The sequence below is a fragment of the Nipponia nippon genome, unplaced genomic scaffold (genome assembly GCF_047370975.1).
Source record: "Nipponia nippon isolate SJK-2023a ecotype South Korea unplaced genomic scaffold, ASM4737097v1 scaffold_7, whole genome shotgun sequence".
NCBI lineage: Eukaryota > Metazoa > Chordata > Aves > Pelecaniformes > Threskiornithidae > Nipponia > Nipponia nippon.
The window spans coordinates 23,229,677-23,251,624 of record NW_028262391.1 but is presented as its reverse complement, the minus strand read 5'-3'; the positions used below and the strand labels follow the sequence as shown (position 1 = coordinate 23,251,624).

General features: G+C 37.2%; 1 protein-coding gene across 3 annotated transcripts in view; it reads left to right on the top strand.

Annotated features, from left to right (window-relative positions):
• Window positions 1-21,948, top strand: part of CLSTN2 (calsyntenin 2) — a 394,596-nt gene that overhangs the window by 180,128 nt on the left and 192,520 nt on the right. Inside the window, exon 1 of one of the 3 annotated variants that reach the window (XM_087739558.1) lies at window positions 16,986-17,100. The exons of the other annotated variants lie outside the window; for them this stretch is intronic. The gene's annotated coding sequence lies outside the window, so the exon portion shown is untranslated. Of the gene's footprint in view, window positions 1-16,985; window positions 17,101-21,948 lie in introns of those variants that run through there. 3 annotated transcript variants of the gene reach the window in all.

The window sequence follows — 21,948 nt, the reverse complement described above, 5'->3', positions numbered from 1 at the left end:
TTGACCTACTATTGATGAATTTATATCATACCTAATAAAAATAGTTTTAGTCAAGGAACTTTTCTACACTTATACCAAAATAATTTTTCCCTTTCATATTAAATAAAGGTTTTGCTTTTGTAATTGCTTTGTTGTGTAAATGTCTGAAACAGTTGAATTAAAATAAGTTTGAGTTGTAGTTCAATCAAAAATACGTTGATTGCAAAGGATTGAATAGCTATCACAAATGGATGGATTAACAAAATAATCAGTTACACTAATCTGTAAAAATGTTATATTGTTATTGGAAAATAAAATCCAATTCCTTCACATTTTTCTACAGTTCTTTCAGGGTAAGTGTTGTTTCAACAACTACATAAATTAGGAGTTGCTCAGCTATTTGAGTTATGGGCAAACAGCAGTACATAAAATTCCTCCTTCTAATTTGTCTCTGAAATGGATTTGCGGGAGTGGGGAAGTAATGAAGTAAAAAAACAGGTGAGAGGATTGCCACCACTGTAGGGTGTTATTCTCATTGATGAATACATCTTCACACAAATAGTTCTTTAGTGTAACGAATTGTTCACAGAAGAGAATGCTCACTAGAAATGGCAAACGTTCTACATAGTCTTGCATCTCTTTCATGGCGCTAGCCTGAAATACCAACATGTCCAAAGAAGACAAATTCAATCACACCGTCTTACCTGTAATCAGGGAAATCTCTTATCTTTTTAAAGACAAACAAATATGGCCAATCAAGCATTCTTGATTCCATCAAACTTCTTTAATTACCCGAAATCTCATTGAGAGGAGAGTACAGAACATGACCTGAAGGTGCAAGCATTCTGTTGAAGTTCACATTAGACTTGGATCATGGGGATAACATTGCTCATTCTTGCCATACAACTGTTGTCTAACTTAGATATGATTGAAAATCAACTCTGATTTCAAGATCATAAATTATTAAATGCCTATGCTGTGCCTCGTGTAAGCTAGTGATTCTGCTGGCTGAACTTTCCTTGCTCCTAGCCTTGCCCATTATTAGATGATCTTAGGCGAAAAAGAAGTCCATTTGCTGCTGTTCAAAGGGTCTTTAAAAGTGTTAAATGCAATTTGGCTTGTAGGATCAACTCTTCTCACTTTTGACTGTCTTCAAACAGTTTTCCCAAAGAAGATAAAGCATGAAAAGACTACCTTTAATAGTTGAATTTTACAGCTATTATACTTTGCCTTATATGTGTAAACACAGGGATTCCTGACTTCTTGATATGACTGTTATTTATTAGCAGTTATTTTTATATATATACACTATTTTATATTATACTGTATATAGTGTGTATACTATATGATATATAAACACACTATATATGCTATTACACTATTTGATATATACTTTATCAAACATTAGGGCATATTGTATGAATTCAAACACTATTTTTTTTGCTGGGAGGGGGAGTTCTTCATAGTCACATTCATCTAAACAAACTTCAAAACATTGGTTTTTTTGTTTTTTATTTTTTTAGTATAGCTCCTTCTTACTTGTTTCTACAGGATGGAGAAGTGTAAGTAATCTGTAATAAAGGACTTGACCTTTGAGTGGTCTCTATTGGAGGGAATAGGAACACAGAGCCTACTTAACTAGGCTCACAGAGAGGAATTTTTTTTTTTTTTTAAATTTAATGGATCTAAAGCTTCTAAAATAATGTATGATGGGTGTATGATGGTAGCAAAAAAAAAAAGAACAAAAGCATACTAAAGATGCAGAAGTAGTTTATCTTGGATAATTTTCTTTTTCAGAGACAGATCTTAATGGTATTACTGTCTGCCAACCTCATGGTATTTTACATAGCATTTATGATTTACCTGCCTTCCCTGGGACTTGGATCCCACTGAAGCCAGCAACATCCCAAGCCACCATATTGTTCTTATTAGGAATTAAAGGCTTAAATAGGTTAATGCTTCTTGAACTTGAGATCCAAAAATTATATTTAATCAGAAGGTATACCTAATCACCAACTGATGAGAAATTTAGATTTGCAAGACAATTGACACTCACAAAAAAACAGCAGAGTTATAATTTCTGTCCAAATAATTAAGGAAACTTTTGTTTGGTTTTGTTAAAGTGAAGCAGTCTATTTAACCTTCCCATTCCCTGCCACATTCTTCCCCCTAAAAGTGTCAACATAATCAGCTTAGCCTATTAAACCATGTAGTATGATTTCATAGCGTGTGTGGATGGTATTAAGATAGTGTAAATTAAAGTTTAATAAGATGCTGCAAGTCATTGTTATCACTAGGTGAGAGGTAGTCCAGAGTTGGTATCATTGCCGGTTGAATTTACCTCCGCAAGAACAAGCGTAGTGACCTAGACCAGTGGATTCTGCTTCATCTTCAAGGCATTTTTGGGGTGCCATATCTATTAACTGTATTTTGGTAGTGTTGCTTAAGTCTTTTTAATTTAGAGTGCATATTTTAGTATATTCAGTTACTAACTGGATCATTTCCAGAATAATTCTATACTTTATATATTTTCAATGACAGACAATTCTTTCCTATATCTAGTTGGGATAAGGAATCATGCTAACTAGTGTAATGACTAAACTGAACCTCAGAAGCAGTCACACTTAGGAAGTTTGATTAGAAACTTCCACATTGAAATAGGTATCTATAGCTTCTATTGTGTAAAGATACAGCTTTTAAAATATGTCCTTTGAAATCCCCCCTTTCTTTGGTTAGGAACAGCCATGTACAGCAGAACAGTCGTGCTCCTGGTGTTAGAGGTGACAATTTGATGAATCTTTTGAAAATCTTGCATGGGTGTTGCAAATAAACAGTTCTGTTCTACAAAAAGTGTTGAAGTGTTATAAAAAGGTACCTTTCACTTACCTTTTTTGTTTTTGTTTTATTTTTCTTTTTCATATTTAAAGTAGCAGAAATCTTACAGCTTATATCAGTGGAAGTCGAAAAGTAGCAGGGTTTTTGGAATGCCTTACTGTGCCTATACCCAATATTCCTTCATAGTGTATTTTGTTACGTAAGTGTTAGTGTCAAAAATGCTTTCTTCCTTTTGAATGTTCTGGCTGTTCTCCATCAGAGTAAGAGAGACATTAAAAAATGCCATTATTGCTGATAAGTGAGAAGCACTGAGTTGGAGCACTGATTCCAGTCAGAAACCTGAAGACACATTTGGATCTGATGTCAGTGTGTTGCTGTCTATAAAAGCTATTTGAGAGAGTTCCACGGTATTGTCAGTACAGTTGAAAACAGTGATCAAAAAAGCCAATGAAAAGTGAAGTATTAATAGGAAAATAATAAAAAGCAAGAAGTAAATATTAGCTTGCTACTATCTAAATTCTTGCCAGTGTTAATACGTTTGGTCGAGGAAGTCCCTAAGCAGTAGATTGCTGTAAACCGGGAAGATCTATCACTCTTCTTTTCCCCTTTTCTGTTCATTCCCTATTTCTTGCTTTCCCTAAGCACGTGCTACTGGTTACAACTAGAGGAAGACGCTGGGTCAGAAGGGTCTTTCCTCTGATTGAATTGTGGCCATTCTTAGGATGCCTCTTAGTAACAGTATCATAAGTGCAGCCAGAGAGAAAAGAATGAACATGTGCAATGAGTAATTGTAATAAGGCCAGCTGTGTATGACATCAAAATGTTAAGGCAGCTGTAAAAAAAAAAAGTACATGTTAAACCGGTGTGGTGATTTCTGTTTGCAAATTGCAATTGCAATGAAGTAATTCTACCACGTTTGAATAGAATTTTGAGGTATTTAATATGACCTTTATTACAATCATTGTATAAACCACAGTGGTTTTAGGTTTCATCGTAAATGTCCTGTTTAAGTGAAGAATCCAGAGAACAAAAAGCATGGACAGAGATCCCAAGAAATCTCGTCTTGGAAAGAATGTGGGTTATTTAATCTCTTGAAGAGAGGACTGATGGAACAAAGGAATTTTCAGATACATGAAAGGGTTGATAGCAGGAAGGTAGGAATACACTTCTCTGCTTACCTGGACTAGTACAAAGAGTAGTATTTTGAAATGACAGCCAGGCAACTTCTGATCTATTACTATTTTTATTTTCTAAAATCCTTCGATGTACTAAAGATGATTAACTATTAGACTAGTTGGGATAGGGAATTGTGGCCTTTCTATTATTGGAAGTTTTAAAGTACATGTTGAAAAAGGTTTGTGTTAGAAATATATTTGCTTAGAGGTACAGCTAGAGTAAATAACCTCTTAAGACATCTTCCAGCCTGCTTCTGATTATTTTATGAAGGATTTGAAATTCATCATATTAAAGTGTTAAAAGCACATGGCAGGGAGTCTCCTGTGTGGTGTTGAGCAATGCAATTTCCATGACAAGAACAGAAATAGTAATTTGAAGTCTTTGTTTTAACAAATACTTTTCCGTGGAAAATCTTTGTCAGTATATCACAAGAAATGAAAAACAAACAAAAAAACCCAACCAAAACTGTAGCCTTCTGTCAGTTTTCTACCCAGTTTCCCAGACACCACACAGCAAAAAAGGAAAAGGATTAAGAAAATGCTGTTTGGATATTTCAGCATCTAATTGATCTTCCTTAAGATAGATACTGTTCTTCTGTTTGAAGAAGTTTTCAAATTAGTTAAAAAGACATTTTTACATCATTTACGTTGTAAAATACCTGTTCATAAAGTGTCGTGCGTGTCTTCATCTGCACTGTTTTTCTTTTTTAGAGATTTTTAGAGATTTTTAGAGATTTTTAGAGATTTTTAGAGATTTTTTAGAGATTTTTTTAGAGATTTTTAGAGATTTTTAGAGAATCAATTCCTGTAACTGTATAACCTAGTTCTAATGTAACTGTTTTGTTTTGTTTGCTGTGTTTGTTCTGTTGTGTCATTCTGTAAGATGACCTGTTTATCTGTCTTTCTGAAGAGCCTATGTTTTGAAGGCAAACTGCCTGGAATACTTTAATTAAATAGAAATGTAAATAGGAAAAAAAGCCGTGTCAGTCTTTTTCTTTGCAACTTCAAAGTTAAAATCTAGTTTCTTAACCAACATAATATTCAGTAACATGGTTACCTACCTTGAACATTAAGTTTTGTCCAGGTTTTCCAAAAGTAAATCTGGTACTTACAGGCATCTTACAAGTAATTCCCTGATATTAGAACTATGGCTGTTGCGTTATCTGTGTTCTATCTGCAAGGGGAAAACGCAGGTATACCCCAAAGTTCTTGTCTGTTGACTGAGACACAGTTTTCTCTGGGATCTTTGGGTCACTCTCAGGTATGGTCAGTTAAATGTATTGAGGACTTTAAAGGTGAGAAAGCTCTTGAATTTATCAGTATTCAGAGAGAGATTTCTGGCAGTACAAAGCATTGGTGTGGCATGCTCTTAGTGCCCTGTGTAACTGAGCACGTCAATTTCACTAGGCTGATTTTTGAAGTGTCAGAATTTTTAAATGTCTTTATTTTTAGGCCTTTCAGTTGTGGGAACAGCTTGCTATCCTATTTGAAAGGTGGTGTATTTGCTGCTGGTCCACTGGGTCTCTGCAAGTTGTTTAGGATGTGAGTGTTTCTTCCGAGGGGTAGAATAATGGTTCTTTACCAAAGGTGGCACTGGGTTATAGCATTGCCTGTAAGCACTTCATGTTGACAAGGCAATTAATGATCGAGATTTATCCTGCAAAGTGTGACTGTAAAAAAAACACAGAAAACATCAGTTGTCTTTTTTTTTCTTTTTGTGCAATTAAAAATGATGCTCTGTGTAAATGCAAGAATTTCTGTTGATACCAGTGTCAAAGAACTTAGCCTGACATTATGGCGTTTATATGTTTACCTGAATTCCAATTTACTCTTCTTTTTTCTCTCTTAATTTGAGCAGGGACTGAAGTATAAGTATCTCTAGCCCTGGTCCTCAAAGTGTCCATCATTTAATGACAAAATGGATTGCATTTGCAACTTCTGATCTGAGGAGCTGAATTTTTCAGCAAATAAGCCAGTCAACAGGGATATGCAAGAAATGTCCAGCCACCTTTCTAGGATGTGATAATCTTGATCTTTCTTACAGTATCAGTTTGCCTTTGAATCAGCTTCTTTGAAAACTGGTAGCTCTTGAAGGCTGTGATTTTGTGCAAGGCACAAGCTAAATTTCTGCATGTTTTTGAAAAGCTGTCCATTGCAAGTAGAAGAGGCTAATTTTTTCTGCATATGTCCTAAGACTTGGTGAGTAACAGAGAAAGGTTCAAACAGATCCTGCCAGACTTGCAAGTAGCGAGATTTTATATTCGAAGATGGAAAGTACTAAGACTGTAGACTATAGGCTTTGTAACAAGGATGTTGTCCTTGAGATGGTAATTAGGACCTGGCTATTCGTGAAATTCTTATATTTATCTTGACTTCAGAGAATGGCATTTGCATAATTGTATTTGATTAGAATAACTTCCTAAATTATATTGTGCGTTTACTTTAGGTATATGTTGTCCTAAGAGCCAAAGCATCTGTAAGTGGTGATGGCTGACAGAAGAGGAGAATTACACTGGGAGACTGCTGAATAAGCGCTGGCTGGATGTTGTACTAAGCCATTTTTGGAAGGAAAACAGTTACTGAGCAATTAAAGATCTAATGCAGTATGGTAGAAAACTGAGTCATTTTAAAAACAGAACTAAGTGTAAGCCATGCATATTAAGGACAGCAACAAATACTCCTCTCTTGGTGCAATGAGAAAGCCCTGTAAACCACTCCCTGGGGCAGAAACTTTCAGATTCAGACCAGAATCAGATCCAGATTCAGAATCCATTCGGGATACTATGGCTGTTTTCTGACCTTTTTATCGGCTGTACCTAAATATCATGGTCTAAAGCCTTGTTAACATGACTTTTATAGGTCTGCTTTATTCAGACATATAATTATCTCTCAACTGTAAGTATCTAAAGTAATTTCTTATGAATAGACTTAAATAATACTGTTCTTTATATTTTACTTACTATTATTTTACTTATTATTATTTTATGTTGTGTTATCCTTTAGTTGTGGTTGTTGTGGTTTTTTGTTTTTTGGTTTTTTTTTTTGTTATCCTTTACAATTTTTCTTACCTCTTCCTGGAATTAATTGATATTAGTTGGGGAGTTGATTAGATTTTCCTTATGATTATGCAACTGTCTAATCTTTCTGGCAGCTGCTAGCCAACCCAATTGCTTATAAATTATAATGCATTATAAAACCCTCGCTCAGAAACCTTTGTGTACTTTATACAAGGGACAAAAAACCAAAACCCAACATTTCTTCTGTAAATATAGTAAATAGCAAGGGTAGTTTCCCCTGAGGGCTCCCTCTTATATGATAGTGGTTCACTAAATGTTCATGTCTGATTTAGTAAATTGTTGGATGATAGCAGTCAGGATGCTGACTGGTTAAGTAATGAGATTCTGATGACTACTAGCTCCCTGATGATAAGTGCTTCAAAACCATTAAGTGCTATAAGATTCATAACGTGAAGAACGTAGAGAGCCCTTAGTATTTAAAAACTCTAATAATTGTTTTTATAGATTTTTTTTTTTTTTTAATCCTAATAAATGAAGCTTAGTTTGCCTTCTAGTTTGTAAACTCCTGCAAATAAGGATTGCCTTTTTATTTGCGGTGTTCTCATCACTGATTGACAAATAAATAATAGAATTTCTATATGAATGCAGGGGGATCATGGCAAAATGGTGGTTAGCCTTGGCAAGCATTACAGCAGATGCACAAGCAACCCACACATCACAAAAGTATCACAGCTGTTGCACGTATTCTCTCAGATTTTTGTTTGTCTTAATGACCTTTCTGCAGAGAGTGGATACATTAATACAAACATTTCCATATAGACATATTTTACAGTGTTACCACAATTAAATATTCGCTGCTATGCAGACAGCCGTTGAGCTTGATTTAGCTGTTTCTTTTTCATCAAAGCTGTTTAGTCAATGAACACTCAGTTTTAAAAAATCTTTTTTAAAGGATAAATGGCAGAGTTTGATTGTTACATATTCAGTTTTCTATAATTCATTTAATCATTAGAATGCCATATCATAACAACTATTGAGAGCTAATTCCCTGTAATCTATTTTTTACATTTGCAACTGAATTTTTTACTACTTTCTTCATTTCTGCTAAGCCACACATTTTAATATCACATCTCTTGAATGCCAGATCCTCTTTAATTTGCTAGACAGACTGTAAGAACACAAACAAACTAAATGAGAGAGACCACTGGTAGAGAAAATGCTGCCATTATAGTTTTTGTTTAAATACTAACTTCTATCATTAAAATTATTTCATGCTTCTTAATTCAGTGTTCTTATTAGGAACAGCTATTGTTTACAAGGACTGTCAGCTGCTTTTATGAACTCTTGAAGCCTTGCTGGTGTGACAGCAGATGAGTTCAGTGGAGTTCAATTAATTTGAAAAAAACAATTACATTCCCTTTTATGATATTATTAAATTAATATAATAAGTATTTAATTCATTTTAAATTCACAAATTAATAAAAATAAAAGTGAGAAGATTGATGGGTTCTGCCATATTCCTAGACTTTATGACTTTGCATTAAGCTGGGTAGTGAGCACTGAATGTCAAAATAACAGTACTTGAAATTAAAGCAGCAAAAAGGATGAACTACTGTGCTTTAGAGAAATGAGGCATATCAGCCTTTCTTTATTGAGCAGAGACATTTTAGAGTGCCAGAAATAAGTTGCATCACTTATGTTTGTGGGTTATATGATGTTCAGTTTTATGTTAATTATTGTAAGGTAGCTGAAAATTAAATCAGTTATCATATAACTATCCCTATCTGTTCTGTTTTCAGACTACCATTAACTACCAGTTCTTTCCTTTTCTGAAAAAAACATTGCATAGGATTCATACATGTACCATTTTCATGAGCTCAGGTGTCCATGCATGCCACAATACAGAGACTGAAGCTGAAGCCTAGCCCTCTTATTGAGCCCACTGTTAACATCTTGGGATGCAATCTGGGTCCAGACTGGAGTGAACCAACTGTCCAATAAATAAAGGGAGGGACTATTTCACACTCACACCTCTAAAGGCAATAATGCCACAAGTGGCTCAAGCTACTTGGCTCTGCAAACTGAAGGCTGAACATGAGCTCAGCTATCAATGGCCTCTACTACTTTCAGTTGCCTGATTTTGCAGGCTGGCCCTTCTGATTGACGGCCCAGGACCAGTCTGGTTCTCATGGATTCATAAAAAAATTAAAGTCAGAGGTTTTGTTAGATCGTTTATGCTACACTCACGTACTTATGTTGAGGGTGATGGTATTAAATTAAACATTGCAGTCCTCTGAAAGCTATCCTACTTATGTGCCATGAAAAGAGATCGGAGTGCTGACAGCTTTTAGGGCTTCTGCATTGGCAACTTGCTGTTTAGGTGAGACATTTCTGTGTGATCTTAGCAACATATTGTTCTGTGCTGTGGAAGGAGAAAGATAAACACACACTTGGTTCTTTTCCCAGCGCTCTGATAAATCTCACAGTGAATAAAGCTCTGAATCTGGTAGTAGTCTGGTGTTAGAGAGGTGAGCTAGACTTATCAACCTGGTGCTTTCGAGCCTGTAAGATGTTCCTCTACACAATCTAACTTCTTCGGTAGAACTATTAGTTAGTGTTTCAGAGAAATGAAGAAGCAGAACATGGCATCTTTCATGTAGGTGGCAATAACTCTGCCTGGATGCTCTATTCCTTCTTCTTGTGGAGACAGAATTATCTTTATGAAGTAAAGCTACCGAAAAAAACTCTCCAGCTGCTCACACGTTCAGTGTTCATTTAGCTGGGTTTACAAAATGGATAATCCTTTATTAGGAATTACGAGAAAATCAGGGGATGAAGGCCAAACACCTGCAATATGATATTCAAGGATAAAAGTTTCCCATTTCCCACTTAAAGTCCATTGCAGGAGAGTTGGAGATATTGGCTGGTTCAGCTCTATTTGAAGCACTGAAAGAGTTCTTCCTTCTCAGGAAAATCTTTCAGAAAGACTGCTGCTAGCAGTTCTCTGTATGGTTTGTGAGAGCAAGAGAACTTTACAGTTCCTGTCCTATTTTGCATTGAATACAGAAGATAGAGTTAAAAAATCAGTAGCAATAAAGAAAACTTGAGCCTAAAAGGCCGAAAAGGACTAGCCATATTTTTGGGAGTCTCAGGCTACATAGTCCTTCCGGCTGAACAGTCATAACCTGTTACTGACCGTCAATTCACCAGCTTGGAATGATTTCTGTTTGTGCGTGAATCAACTGCTTGTTTATAGGCAATGACTATATAAAAAAAGTCACTGTAGAAATTGCAGGTAGGGGTACAGAGAGCATGCATTCTTCTAGGGCAGTAGAGGCTGCCTACACTGACAAACACTTTTAGGATTCAAGGGAGAAATAGCTGACCCTGTTACCTCATCCCAGCCTACCCCTTCCTTTCCCTCAAGCATGCACTGGAGGGCCAGGAGGACTTCACTTGCCCAGTTGCCATAATGCCAGGTGTAGGACCCTCTGTTTTTTACTGAAGCTTGCTGCAGTGATTTCTGTCATGTTAACTGCGAGGTCTCAAACAGCCCAGGTTATTTTCTGCGTGAATCCCATTTTTATATTTTGTAACCTTTAAGGATACTGTCATCCTATTTCCAGTTAGCTTTATCACCATACTAATACTGTCAATTATCACCTGTCATAATTTTTCTAATGTAACATTTGGAGCTCACTAAAACATTAACACAGAGATTGTGTCATACATTTTCTTACAGGTTCTGACTTGGCCTATCAGCCTATAGTCTTCATGATAAATCATCTGCCTGCTGTTGTCATTACATTCCTTTCTATTTTCTTATGATTTCTAATACTAGACCTGCCAGAAAAGAATAGAGAAAGGCAAAGAAATTGTGCTTCTGGAATGAAAGATTGTAAATTATAGATGTAACAGAAAGATAAAACAGAAAATAAACTTAAATACGAGGAAAAATCAAGCAGAAAATAGAAAGATGCAATACAATGGTGAAGTGAAAATTATAGAGGGAAAAGATACAACTGATACCATTCTAAGTAGAGTTGTGAAAATCACTGTGTTCTATTTTTTTCTTTGATATAAAATGAAGGATTTTTTTTCTTTTGTTTTTATTGAGATAGAACTCATTGAGTGTTACAATACTGTGCTTTTGTTCGGGCGAACATATTTCCATGAGGATATTAGTTGAAAGCAAAGAAGAATAACAGAAAATGTTGTAGAAACTCTAGCAATGAGGTCATTTAAGAGGTATTAATACTCTGACAAGTTTTTAGGCTGCTAGAATGTCTTCAAGTAGACCATGAATCAGGACTTACACTGAATCTAAATTCCCTTTTGTTGTTATGCAGTCACAGCTTTCACTAACAGTACCAGTAAAGAAGCTGGAGTTTCTGTGAAGCAGCTTTAAACTGGCACTCGTACTAGCTTAATTTTTCACATGGAACAGATTTTTAGGATAAGCTATTCACTGTTTTCTAACAGGTCCCACATCCCAGTGAATGTGCTTGAAACATACTATATGAAATGGGCTGAAGTACAAAAAACCAAATGTAAGTGCTTGCCACTCCATCTCCTTGTTATTCTAGTCAAAGGGTTTTATAAAATCTGCTAAGTGTGACCAAGTCTTTCCCTCTCCCCTTTTTCACATGTAAACAGTCTTCTAACACAACATAATAAAGATACTTGGATTACAGAACACTGCCCGCATGGTCCTACATCTCTCTCATTGACAAATCGCAGTGTATTTTAAGAATAGTGGATTTAGAGGACTTAAAAATATTTCCTCCAGTTGTGGCTATACAACCTTTTTTTCTCTTTGAAGAAGAACCACAAGAACAAGTCATAATTTCTAGGCTGCATCACTGTTTCCCGGGTAACAACACAGGAAATTGCAAAGTCAGCCACTAAGCCCTCCTTGGTGCTTGTGACAAACAGTCAAATTGCCTTAAAACCCAGCGTTTTCAAAATAAAAACATAATTGATGCAAAGGTACATACCAAGCAGAAGCGACAGATAACAAAACAAAAGTTTACATATCCAGGCCTACCTAAAGTGCATCTTTTGACTATAGTGCATTCAAACAGCATCTCCTGCCTCCCATAGCATTTTCTAAGATCTCCTAAAGAGATTCATTTCCAAGCATCTTTACCCCCTCATTCTGTACTTTCTCTACAGAGGGATCTCTAGCAGTTTTATATCTGCTTTTATCAGGGTAAAGGCCTGGGAAGAGACCAATTTGCTGCCCAAATAGGCAGTCAAATTATGGTTAATCTGCCTGTATTTAAGGTACCACTTTATCTGTGTTATTGTTTTGATTATTATTTGTATCTTCCAGTAGCCTTGTTTGAATTAATTGTGTGCCAACAGGCAAAACTGAAATGCATATTAGTGTCATAAAAAGAAAGTTATCTGCTCTCATTTCCTGAAACTTTGTAATAGAAATAATACTATGAAATATGTATTGCACTTAATGAATAATAAAAACCGTCAAATAACCTACTCAATATAAAGAGAATACTGAAGGTTTTTAGTGTTTGTGCCATCTTAGGTTATGTTTCTTGGCACAATTTGTAAACTGACCACAGCAAAATTGAGAAACTTCATGTCAGAAAAAAAATAAAAGCCATCTTAGTCATATTTTAGGCTGAAAATCACGGTGTCTTATGGGTTTAAATGAAATTTCACTAATTTTAATTTGAATGAATAGTAAGCTAGCCAGAGGTGTCTAAATGCATTACAACTCCTGTTGACTTCCAGAAAGAATTTTGATCCTGAGGGACAGCAGCTTTTAAAAAATTCAGTCCACGTTCCTGTATAGCTTGGAAAATTTCAGCCTTTTGTCTTTATAATGATGTTTCTATCAACACTGTGTTGGAAAGGCATCAAACTGAAAGTTCTTATATCAAGTCATAAGAGTGAATCCAAATTTAGCTAATGCTACGAAAGGTTAGCTGGAGCTTTTGAAGTGACCTTGTAGCAGCTCTAATATCTCTTTTGGAAACATATTTGAAGCATGTTTTTTCTTCCATCTCTTTGGCAGTTAAAAGGTATGAGTTTGGTACCTTAAACTGATTTAAAAAAATGACAATGTTTATTTTGAGTTGTAAGAGCATGGAAAGGCAGGAATCTTTAGCTAGATACGGCAGAATCCTGTTTCACGTAGTACCCCATGATACCTTGTGTTTTCTTTCCTCTACAAAACATAGGAGAAGGGAGATAGTCCTTAAGCAAAGAATTGTGAAAGATCCTAAACAAATGAAATGTATTTGTGTGGTCTGATCTATACTGTGTAGCTGCCACACAGTTCCTAGTATATTAATTTAGACAGATAGAATGTAGAAAGGCAAAGTTTGGGGCATGTGTTCAGCACAGCATTATTCCTCACTATATGAGTTGGAGCAAGGGTTAAAATAAAATCAATATTTTCTCCTCTTAGCTTTTCCACTTCCATTGGGAGTGTGCGTAAGCTCATATTTGTTAGACCAAGGTAGGGATACAAACCTGATTCAGTGTTGGACTGAGAGAGATCTAGTCACAAAAGTACTGTGTTAACAGCTCAAGATTGATTAATTTCTGTCAAATCATACTGGCAATTTCCTAGACTGGAGGTTCCTGTCAGATTGTAAACCCTGCCACAGCCACACTCTGGCTTATCCCCGAATGCAAATGTGCTTCAGAGAATCAAAGCTCAAGGCCTTCTACGTGAAGGGGATCACAGTGTCTCATAATGCTAAGCTACTGTAATGCTGCCAAGAGTCCAGAGAAATATAGAAAGAGTAGGAGCAGTTATTTATTCCAACTAAGAATTGGAGCATTCTGTATCTTCTAGAACACAGGGAAATAATGATTGTCAACAAAGAATTGTTTAACTTTTAATGTTAGATGGCAAGGTTAAACTCCAACATTTCAAGTTCTGCTTGAGCGCTCTTGTATTTGAAAGTGTGTGCCAGGGAGTTAGTTACTGATGTGCCTGCAGTTTTTTGTGTTCCTTTTAAGAATCAGTCTCACTGACCTTTAACTCTGGTGGCTGGGGGTTTTGAAGTTTTTTGGTTTTGTTTGTTTTGTTGGGGTTTTTTTTGTGCATATAAACAGCTAAGTCACTGTTATGGTTTAAGCCCAGTCGGCAACTAAGCACCACACAGCTGCTCACTCACCCTTCCACCCCGGTGGGATGGGGGAGAGAATCAGGAAAAAAAAAAATTAAAATCCATGGGTTGAGATAAAGAGAATTTAATAAGACAGAAAAGGAAGAGAAAATAATAATAATAATAATGATAAAAGAACATACAAAACAAGTGATGCACAATGTAATTGCTCACCACCCACTGACTGATGCCCTGCCCATCCCCAAGCAGCAATTGCTGCCCCCCAGCCAACTCCCCCAGTTTCTATACTGAGCATGACGCCATATGGTATGGCCTATACCTTTGGCCGGTCTGGGTCAGCTGTCCTGGCTGTGCCCCCTCCCAGCTTCTTGTGCACCTGGCAGAGCATGGGAAGCTGAAAAAGTCCTTGACTTGGTCTAAACACTACTTAGCAACAACTAAAACATCAGTGTGTTATCAACATTATTCTCATACTAAATCCAAACCACAGCACTATACCAGCTACTAGGAAGAAAATTAACTCTATCCCAGCCAAAAACAGGTCAGCAAACATTTCTAGGAGGAAAGCTTTTCAACTTGCCTAGAACTCTGAACACCTAACATCTCTGATCACTGAATTTTAAAGAGCTTGCTAACATAGTCTTATCAACTATTCAGTCTTATCAGCTATTCCATGTCTGAATTAAGGCAGTTGCAAAAGCAAAAAGGGGAGAACTATCTAGTCTCTGTATAAGGAATTGTGAGGACGGAACATCTGTAAATAAGAGGCATTCCGGTGTTTTCAGATCTTAGCATACGTCCAGAAGGCATGTTTCTTCCTCAATAGAACATTTCTGAGTGTGGGATAAATAATTTCTGTGAAACTGGGTTAGCAGTAGGCAAAAGGAAATTAAACTCCATTAGAGACCGAGGTAGGTTCCTTCATACGTGCCAGACCTGTCTGCTCTATAGGCAAGCCGTTGAAAACAGCTGCCTTTCTATACTGTTTTACTTGTCATCTGAAGGACACCATGTATATTTTAGAGGTCTCAGCTTGAATACAAAGTGAAGAAAAATTCATTTAGCCATTGTACACAATGAATGCAAAGGTAAAAATTTATCCATGTTTCTTTAAAATATCATGAAAGGTAGAGCTGTGGTGAGAGATAGACATTATATCTGTATAAAATTGCTCTCTGTATAAAACCAACAGATTTGTATAGCGAGAATGTGTATTTTTTAGGGATAGGGAAAAAAAATTGAGAGAGCATCATCTTTCCTGATTTTCTCTTGGCTGCATTCAGACTACCACAATAAGGAGGGGGTGTGCCTGTGTGAACAAACCTTTATCTATTGTTTTAACCACTAAAGATTCTTTCCTACAAACACACCTTTATTGCCTACAGATAAGCTCACATACATATTTGAGGATCCCTTCAGTCTGTTTGCAGACGCGATTATAACTGTATTGAAGAACTCAAGCTGGTGAATACTGTGAGAAATTCATTGTGGAAGCACTGCACAATGTGTTCTGTGCCAAAAGCACCAGTAACAAAATAGCATTTAGTCTGTGTGCAAAAGGGCAAGCACCCTGGAAGAATAAATGAAACAAGAATTACATCTACACCTTTATGATCATTTATATAGCAATAACACTGCCTTAGCCAGCCACCCATCCAACCCCCCTTAAAAGTGCCCAACTGCTCACCTGTTTCAGTTGCATTTGGCAAAGTATTGCTGTGACGATGTAAAATGCATTCCAGCTGAGATCACCTTGTGTTTTCCCTCTCACCCAACAAATTTCACTGAGTGGTAAGAAGTTAAAAATATTGAAAATATGAAGAATATTTAGAATATTCAGGCTTCTTTTTCAAGAAGCCTGAATAAAATCATTAACACTTGTTCACTGCAGTTCTTAATTAAAAACAAAACAAAACAAAACAAAACAAAAATTCCTGTGTATGTCCCTTCTGGAAGCAGTACAGTATACTTGGCTCTTTTCAGAGTAAACCAAAGATATGCAACACGTAGATATTTGAGGAGTAAGAAATGAATTTAGTCCTTCCAGGTAGCTGTTAAGTATTTGTAGCCATCTATAAATTCTTTTCAACTTAAGAGTTGGAGAACCTCAACATTTACAAACTATATTGCCCTCCATGTAGCAAAATAGGTTGAAATTCACAGCTTTGTTTCCAGTGGGCTCAATGCATGTCCTCAGTTCCAATTTACTTCCCAAGCTAATGGGACCCTTGGTTCATTCGAGCAGAAATATAAGTCAGTTGAAGAGTCTTTAACTTACATTCCCAACTCAGCACCTGTGATCTTTTCAGAAGCTGGTTGTGGGGATTGGCCTTCAGCATCAGCATGGTGCTGGTAGAGCTGAAGAAATTGGGGCACATACTGTATTGGTTACATTGTGCACAGCCTAGACGAGTTTAACTTCTTGTAGGACAGTTGTAGCCTCCCGTTTCATGCTATTAAACATAATAGATACTGCAAAATGTGCATGCTGAATTCTTAGTTCCTATTAATTTGGAAAAAAAAAAATATTTAACCCCCTGCCCACTTGGAAATGACAACAAAGTTTATCTCTGTTACCTGAAGAACCATCACTGGTGGCTCTGCTGTGAAGTGTTAGTGTAGCAAATGAAGCAAACAGAGCATTTATGCTAATTAAATTGACTATAAAGTAAGGCTTTCTTAATACTTCATCTCACCTGTCTTCTGGGACTGACTGCTATTAAGTGTTCTGGTGTTCATACATGTTTTCATTGGAAATGTGCCACAAAACCTGTTCTGGAGGTGCTGGACTCAGCAGTACCAGGTGCAAATAAGACAGTGTCAGCTGGGTATTTCCAACAGAGCAGGGCCCCTCCTCCTTCAGTGTGGGAGGCTTGGGCTCTAAGGAGGCCAGGTGTGCTGGTGCAGGGAGTCTCCTCGTCCTCACAATGGCGTAGCTGCCCTCAGCATGGCTTGAACCTGTGTTTCAGTGCACCACATTGAGTGCAGGTGAGTCCTCCTGTATTTTCTAGACTTTTCTTCCTAATGTGGAGGGGTGTAGTAGGAGACTTGGGGGAGTGGGGAGGAGCAGCCCCAGGACTCTGAGCGCGGGGTGAGTGCTGGCTACCCCCAGCACCCTGGGAGCCTGCCAGCTCCATTTGCTGGTGGGAAGCAAGGCCTCTCCGGCCACTGAGGCACCTTGCACTGACCCAGAGCTGAGTGTTTTATGCTTAATGCTTGTGCTGGCAGATGCTCCTGTTCAGCTAGGCTGTGAGTACGCTGGGGAGGTCAGGCTGGGGGGCGAGAAGCAGGTCAGCTGCTGTGAGGCCATGCCTCTGTGTGGGGAGCCTTCAGCTGAAGACCCCGAGCTGTGTGAAAGTAAAGCTCAGGATGGATTTTGTCCTCGGCATTTCTCCTGAACCTGTCTTTTAATTTGCTGTCTTACTAGATTGTTTCCCTATTAAAATGCAGGAGAAAAATCAGACCTACTACATTATCTTAGCAATATTAAGAATGTGTGAGAAAAACTACCATTGTGTTTCAGGGAGCTTTAACTGAACTTAATTATTACATGGTCATTTTAAGGACAAGAGAAGGCTGTTCTCCTTAGAAGATGAGAAAGTAATCAGTAGTAATCTGTTAAGTACGAAGAGAATCAAAGGCTGAAAGTGAGGAGAATGTATTTTTTCTTTTTTTTTTTCTCAGTAATTTCATGTGTGTCAGTTTTTGTTTTTGTTTTTTTTTGAAAAATAATCCTTATTTTTATGTTTGTTTAGATTGTTGAAAATGGGGGAAGGAAGTGGTTCTTGGAAAAAAACAACACAGCTGTATCACAGTAATGTTTTGTAGGTTATGAGAAAGTTTAATTTTAAAAGTTTCACAGAGGTTTTTTTTCTACTTACTTTTGCTTCAGTTTCCTAAAGCTGTTATTAAAATGGATGAAGTACTAGATCTGAACTTTTGAATGGCTTCAAAGCAAAATGTGTTACAACTTTGTGCTTTCTGCAAGCTTTTCTTCATTTTGCCAGCCCTAGGTTATGGATGAACACACTTTAAGGAACATACTTAATCCACCACTGTGTGGTGGATTTTAAATGCTTTCATCTTTAATTGGAGGAGGAGGAAGAACTGTTTAAAATGGTCATAAAATTTTTAGTGTAATTTGCAGCCCATTTAGTACGTTGATTTAGGCAACAACAGAAGCATAGATTCAGCTATGTCGGGTGTTAAGTGACTGGCATTCTCATACTGGGATGTTGAACCAGAAGCCTGTTATGAATGCTGGAATTTTTGGCTTTTACACCTACCTAGAGAAATTATCTTTGTAGTTTCACATGGCCTTGATTTTGGTGCTCTTGTGATGCAAATAATATGTAACAATATTAATGTTGAAATAATTACCTTGCGCTAAATGAGAAGGTATCCTGCAGTGCTCTGTGATAAATCTTGTGCTTATAGTGAATGTATGTGTTGGCTTCACGGGATGCTGCAAATGTTTGTTTGTGAAGAACTTGATCAGTAACATTGTTGGACTGTGACCTGGGTCGTGTTTTCCTTCACCAACCAAATTCAAAGCTGGCAAATGTGTATGCGTAAAACAAGCTTTAGCATTCTTTGTTCAACGCTTAACCAAGTTTCAGGCAAATATATTTCATAGCCTGAATGTTTGAATGTGTGTTGTTTTTTTTTTTCTCGGTACCCATAACCACCTGCAGTGATAAGTGTGAGTAAATACCAGCATTTGATGTCTATTAAAATGAAGGAAGTAGACAGAAATTTCGTATTTAAGTCTGCAGTCTAAGACTTTTCTCTGTTGCTAACTGCAGCGTTTGTTACTGTGGTTGGCCACCTTACATTTCCAGACATATAGCTTGCAGTTCTTGGTTTACATGACTACATCTGACATTTTGTCTTATGTATTTCTCATCACTGTACTTCAGTAATGAAAACTGATAACTTTAGAAGAGCAAGCTCTTGCTACTCTGCACTTTGACATTCCTTTTGACTATTTGTTTCAATCTTGTTTTCACAGAGATATTTTTGCTGAAATGTGATGGCCTGCTATTTGTGTTGAGGCTTATGCAGGATAAATATAAAAAACATGCTCTGCTACATACTCTGAATCATCTGACAACTGCTTATAGGTTTTTTTTGAACACTAGGAATTTTGTAGTCCATGGTGTTGAACAGAAGAATTTACATGATAAATCGAGCGTATCCAGTGCAATGTTTCCCTTTAGAGTCTGCAGAATGTCAGTACCAGAGTAGCTCATTGATTTTTTTAAGATCTAGTGTGGCTGAAGTTAGAGCCATCCCAGAATGCTTCAAAAATTTCTCAAAATTGAATTTTGCAACCTTTCTGATGAGGAGTGAGATTCCTTCCAAGAAAATAGAAGGAGCCAAGTGTCAGGAACAGGAACACGGGAGGGTCGGGCATGTTGTTGGGCTACTGCAGAGGAAAGGGTAGTTAGTGTCTGTTGCCTGAGAGATGCTGTATCCACAAACACTCGCCATCCCTTTACACAGACTCACCCCTTCTTTTACAACTGGGAACCTGATATCCCTTAACTCTGGCATGGGCTAAGCAAGCTCCCCTAAGTAATGCTTCGATTTGCCTGCGGCATAAGTTTTCTCTGGTTAAAATCAACAAAGTGTGCTTTAGAAACTTTTGTCAGCATGAATTAACCTGGCAGAAATCACCTTGGCTTCGCTCTGCTGTTACCTGGAAAAATCCCATCTGTGTTGGAGCTTGTGAGATGTGCTGGAGGAGGACTTGGAGAAGAACCCAAACACCAATAGCAAGCTTCCTTCTCCCCCAGTCACAGCAGCAGTAAGGCTGGTGAAGGAAAATAGGAAGAAAATATCTGCATTTTGTCAGTTAGCAATTAGAGAGATTTAGCGAGCTTTACCAGTACTTAGAGGGATGCATATTAAAAATGAAGCTGAAAGCTTCCTCTAAGAAACCTTAGTATGTGCAAGCAGCGCAGCATCTAGCTTATACAGTGAATAATAGCCAAAAAAAGGACAGATGCTTTACTTTGGGTAGCAGGTGATCTGCTTTGCTTCTCTGTCGTTAGCTGGGTGTCAGAGTGGACAGAATAGTTGAATGAGAGAAGAATGGGAGGGAGGAACTGTTCAGAAGCAGCAAAAAACTATAGCAAATTTTCTGTACTGAAGAAGTGACTGAGTGAAGTGTGAGGTAAAACTCGATACATGGAAGTAAAAGGAAAACAGATATTTAGATTGGTGTAACATATTTAGATTGATATAAGCAAATACATAATTTGAGGTGGGGATAAATAACAAGTGGAATCTTCATGAAGAGGGAGAAAGAAAAACAACAAAATACAGCAAATTGCCAAGTTTTTAAAACACTTATTGGCTTTTCTTTTAATAATATGCAATAAACTATAATCATCATTGTAGTCTCTGGAGCTGTGGAGAATTTGAGCCCAACAGGTGAGGCAGTAAATGCTTTTTTCATTTAGGTGGTGGGTATCTTTCTCTGCATCCTGTTCTTTAAATTAACCCTGGCAGTACTTTAAGAAAAAAATCACCTTGAGAAATAGGAAGGCTAACGCAGAATGGAGTTTTAGGTTTAATTCTGCTGTACATGTGTGTTTTATGGAGTCCTAATGGAATACTGTGCTGGTGTAGTCTGGCATAGAGTTAATTTTCTTCATAGTAGCTAGTATGGGGCTATGTTTTGGGTTTGTGCTGGAAACAGTGTTGATAATACAGGGATGATGTAGTTACTACTGAGCAGCGCTTACACAGAGTCAAGGCCTTTTCTGCCTCTCACCCCACCCCACCAGCGAGGAGGCTGGGGGTGCACAAGAAGCTGGGAGGGGACACAGCTGGGACAGCTGACCCCAACTGGCCAAAGGGTTATTCCATACCATATGATGTCATGCACAGCATATAGAGCTGGGGGAAGAAAAAGGAAAGGGAGGACACTCAGAGTGACGGTGTTTGTCTTCCCAAGTAATGTTTACGTGTGATGGAGCCCTGCTTTCCTGGAGATGGCTGAACACCTACCTGCCGATGGGAAGCAGTGAATGAATTCCTTGTTTTGCTTTGCTTGTGTGTGCAGCTTTTGCTTTACCTGTTAAGCTGTCTTTATCTCAACCCATGAGTTTTCTCACTTTTACTCTTCTGATTCTCTCCGCCATCCCACCGGGGGGGACTGAATGAGCAGCTGTGTGGTGCTTAGTTGCCGGCTGGGGTTAAACCGCGACAAATAAATAACTGAACAATTGAGATGGTTAATTTTAATTATTTTATTTGTAACCTACTCCTTTCAATATAATTCTCTGCTAAAAGTACAGTGCTACTATCAGGAGACAGTGTAAGAGGTATTATTTATCTATACATTTTTAATCTTATTGATTTTAATGCTTTATTATTAATCACACAGACAGTAAATGTTGGACATGAAAATTAAGGTGCTCCTATAGTACTTCAGAAAATACTTCATTAAGAAGAAAATAAATGTGTATGGGCAAATTATATATCTTAGGCAAACACTTTAGGTTATTTTCCAAAGAATGCATAACTGATGCTTAATTTTGTACTTGCGAGAGCTGTTACAAATGTAGAATCTATAACAAGGCAATTAACAAGAATCCCAGAAATGTAGTGGTTTGTCTATTGTATGTTTAAATTAGGTGCAAAAGCACTTTCTTAATAGTAGAAATAGATTCCCTGAAGGCTCTTTATGTCTTTATGGGTTTAGTTATTATTCAAGCCTTATTGATCTGAACAGAATTATACAAACATATTGTCTATTCTCCTTGAGCTATAGTACAAAATTACCTGTATAATTCATAGTGCTGCCATGCAGTGTTTTAAAATTAG